At 34.1% G+C, this 4,371-nt stretch overlaps 1 long non-coding RNA gene across 1 annotated transcript; it reads left to right on the top strand.

Moving 5' to 3' along the window:
- The first annotated feature begins 2,970 nt into the window (after positions 1–2,970).
- On the top strand, positions 2,971–3,692 carry LOC148913300 (uncharacterized). The gene is made up of 3 exons (XR_016119011.1): positions 2,971–3,063; positions 3,249–3,312; positions 3,632–3,692. It is a non-coding gene; the product is annotated as an uncharacterized LOC148913300 (long non-coding RNA).
- Positions 3,693–4,371: the final 679 nt, after the last annotated feature.

The raw sequence follows: 4,371 nt of genomic DNA, 5'->3' as shown, positions 1-4,371 counted from the left end.
TAATTGGATTTTAAAGAAGCTCCGCTGGATACAAAGCTAGTGGGCGCAAAGATAGCGCGAAGCACAGGAAACCCAAGCAAGGTACATTTTTGCATTCTTCATATCGTACTTCTTTTTAATGTTGCTTTTCGGTGTCTGTAATCGCGGTCTGAAGGTAACACAATGAGTATAAATCTAGTTCTCTTTTTGTCTCGGTAAAACCACAAAAATGCTAAAATTTTTATGAACAAACATCGGCTAAATATGAAAAGAATACAGCAAAGAAAATAACTTCCGGGTCAAAACGAAAAGTAGTTCAACAAAGATTTTTCTTACTTTATTACATAGATGTTTTTTTTTTTTCAAAGTTCTATTTTGTTTAAGTTGGTTAAATCATTAAATTTTTATTTTGTTATTTTTATTTTTATTTGTATTTTTAATATTTTTAATGTAGTAATTTAGCGGTTTTTATGATCATATGGACCAGTCACAAATTTAAAAGCAATGAGATTGGTTTGCTGGGCTTCCTGTGTACGTAAAGGCGGGAAAATACGACGCGCGTGCGCCGTTTCTGGCGGGAAATTTCGAGTTGAAGTGAAAAGCAAACAAGAAACTACGTGCAAAGTTTCTTTGCTTCGTTTTCTTTAAATTTCTTCCTTTTTTCAGCAAGAAAAGAATTCCTTATACACCTTGACGCTTTCAGAAATATTCAATCATTCAATTTACTATTATTTAAGCAAAGTATCGAAACGAATTGTGCAGCAAAGCTTCTTTTACGATGGCAAGTTCTCCGAAATTTCATGTCGACGTCATTTTTAATTCTTTGAGGGAACTCGAGCAAGGTAAGGAAGTTTTATTAGAAATATTTTTTTAACAGCGTTAAAATTGGTTTCTTTCTTAAATTAATTCTCATTACTGAAAGGTTTTATTTTGTGGTAGCCAGGAGTACTACTCCTAAGCTTACTTCAATGATACAGCTTTATGTATGAGTTCGATTTTTAGTGTTTCGGATAAGCCTAAGCCTGATATGAGATTAATCTTGAATAGATAAGCTTTCTTTCTATTGATTATCATAGAAAAAGAGAGGCTACTAGGCAATTTGAATGAGCAGAGGAAAAAGCGCAAAGCTTTGGAAGAAATAGTTGTGACGGGTAAGCTTCATAGTAATTCAGGTGTGTGTGTTTTAGCGAACGATCGTATTTTTACCACCTTTCTATTCGTTTGACAAATCGACAAATCAAAGACTTTCTCTCAAGAGTTTTAACATTTCTAAAGGTGAAATTACTTTAATGCTGGAGTGAATTAAATATAAAAAGAAGAGTACATATTACAAAATATATTCGCCATTTATTTAGCTTATAAATCTTCAAGACTTCGGTTGTTTTTACAGTCAAACCAGTACAAGCGTGAACACGTAGAGGCCTTTATGACTTTATTTTTGAATTCTTGATTTCACTATTCGATTCCAACATTCATTATTGAAAACGAATATTTAAATCCTAGCATATACAAAAGCCAAGCATATATATATGCAGCTGAAATGCAAGAGCAGCTTCCGCTATAGACAAGAGACTAATAAGGCAGTGCCTACATGCATTTTTATATTTTCATTTATGTATGAAGCTCATGCTAAATGCAAGCAATCAAGTGACAGAAATACTCAATTGAAAGGTATGCTTACTTCATAAACTTTAAGTTATAACTTTAGTTACTATTGCAATAAATCAAACTAATAACATTGTTTCAAATTGCAAATGATTTCTTGTTTGGCGTTTTTACATCATGTTTTAAGTGCTGTGCATTCAAATTTAAGGTGACTGCCTTCCTTTTGGAAAACGATTTAAACTTTTTTAACACTTCGATTTTCCGAATGGGAATTTAATGCTTATTCCAAATCTGGAAAGAAAAATTGGGTGTCCCGAGCTTGTTTTCGAGGTAATCATCATTTAATTAATGGAAGCCTACGCGCGAGCTTTTGGAGCAAAACTTGCACCACCGGAAGTGATTAGAAAAATTATGATTCATAAGATAATAGTTATTTGCAGACTATATGATTGCACGAACGAAGGCTAGTCAATCCTTCTACAAAAATACATGGATATTTTCGACAAAAAGACAGAAAAATAGATTGATTTGTCATATTTTGTAGTTTCGGTGCTCTTAAAAAATCTCATAAAGTCGAACAAAAATCCCTACAAAAATCTATTTTTTCACGGATCGCTGTTCGCTTTTTGGGCCGTTTGTTCGTTGAATTCCATTTCAGATTGATCTGAGTGTCAGCGTCTCCTTAGTCAATGTCAACAATTTAGGTTAATATAATGCGCATCCGAAATTTTTTTAAAAAATTGCCCTTGATATGATGAGAAAGTAACTAGTTTAACTCTTTTCAATTTTTGATATTCTACTTCTACTTATATAAAGAAGCTGTAAATGTGGCTCATGAAAGAGTCTTGCAAGCAGAGGAGCAAGCAGAAAGGTAATCCTACAAAGTAATTTTAATCAATGTTATCCGCTAATTTAAAGAGTGATTAATCAAGTGAAGGCGCTAACGTTTTTCGACATTTAATCATGTACATGAATGCTATATCTTTGAAATATGCAGTATATTTCATATCCATCTTTCCTAAAATGCTTTGGAACGCGTCCAAGTCTTAGTCTACCACTCAGCCGTTTTCCTACGATTCCCCTACAAATTCCCTACAAATTCCCTACGATTCTCACCACATAAGGTGTGTGGGGAGAGAAGTGGACAGTAGGGGAATGCGGAACGAGATTAAAACGGCTGCGAGGGAGACTATCCAAGTCTAAAAATACGGAGAAACAGGTAAGATCGACCATTGGTAAAATCACCCACCTTCCTTCATGAGGGCTTAAAATTACTGAATGTAGCGTGGGAGAGGAAGGGGTGACAAAAATCGTGGAATCCTGGATGTCAGAACAATGTCGTTGTAGGATCATAAATATATAACCTCGGTTCATTTGATATTTCTTAAGGCTCAAGTCATTAAACGAGGAAAAACGCAAGAGCATATCTGAAGTGAACAAAATGCTAGAGAACGAAGACCAAAAAGAAAAAGAAGAAGTGTAAGGCAATTCAGTATCTGATTTATAGCTGTATGCCTTTCGCTCCATGCAAATCGCTTTTATATAACAACACTGTGATTTTCTTATCAGATGAATTTATTTATTACATGGTATAATATAGTCGTTGGTAGGTTTTTAAATTTTAGTTCTGGTGTTTGTTTATTTCTCGAATTCCCTCTCTACAGAACTGCCTTTGAAAGCGAGCTTTCAGAACTAACTGAAAAATTAAGAGGCGCAAGACGCTATTATGTAAGTACGATGATCTAATTTTTTTCAAATACATCATCCTAAGTATTCTTAGTTTCAAAATCATGACTCAAAAACCCTCGAAATATAATAAATAATGAAACTGCAGCCGCCATGTTGGCTAATCTAATTGAAGCCAATAAGGAATACTTTGTTATCGTCAACCAACATGGCGGCTTGTGACGTAACATAAACTCCAGGAATAACTGACAGCTTTCTCGGGCACTAATGAGTGGCCGAGAAGAGTTGTTGTTTCATAATACATGTATAGATAGTTTTACTGCTACAATAAAAATTGCTTTCTGATACTGCTACCATCAAGGAAAATCAAAACCTACGAAACGAACTTAAAAAGTGGGAAGAGTCTCAGGATGAATATCAGAAAAAAGGTACGAAGAAATTAAGAATATGCATTTCAGTATAACTATTTTATCTTTTTTTTTTTTTTTTAAATCATTTCGCATAAATTTAGTAGGACATGTTTGAATTTTCATCCCAAGAGTCTCCTTAGAGGGTCCTGAAGGGATAAGGGAAACTGTATTTGCTTATTTTACCCTATGAAAAGGGGATTTACGCCACTGAAACGATAAAAAGAACAAAATGGGATTGCGTTTTTGAAGAAAAAAATGGAATTTGGACGCTGGAAAGTGGGAGTTGTAAAAAAATGGGATTGACATCTTTTCAGGAGCCTCTCATTATCATTCACAGTTTGAAATAAAACTACTGATATGTTTTAAACAGTTGATGCAGAGCTTTCTGCGCTAAACGAGCTTACTGAGGCTCTCAATAACATAGAATTGGACGTCGACAAGTTAAAAGGTAACTAAGAACCAGTTAATTGTCCCCATACAATATCCAAATTTTACACTTTCATTAATGAAATGATGGATGGATGCATGGATGCATGGATGCATGGATACATGGATACATGGATGCATGGATGCATTGATGGATGAGCTAAATGGACGAATGAGACAATGATTATATAATGAATTGAATGAATGAAAAAATGCAAGAAAGAAAAATGTTGCTAGTAAAGAATAAAAAGAGAATGAACAACGG

This window comes from Actinia tenebrosa, unplaced genomic scaffold, assembly GCF_029948245.1.
Source record: "Actinia tenebrosa isolate PJP-AT-01 unplaced genomic scaffold, QUT_ActTen_1.0 PGA_scaffold0__85_contigs__length_37466705, whole genome shotgun sequence".
Classification (NCBI taxonomy): domain Eukaryota; kingdom Metazoa; phylum Cnidaria; class Anthozoa; order Actiniaria; family Actiniidae; genus Actinia; species Actinia tenebrosa.
The sequence above is the reverse complement of the archived record's forward strand: the minus strand, read 5'-3'. Positions and strand labels throughout refer to the sequence as shown.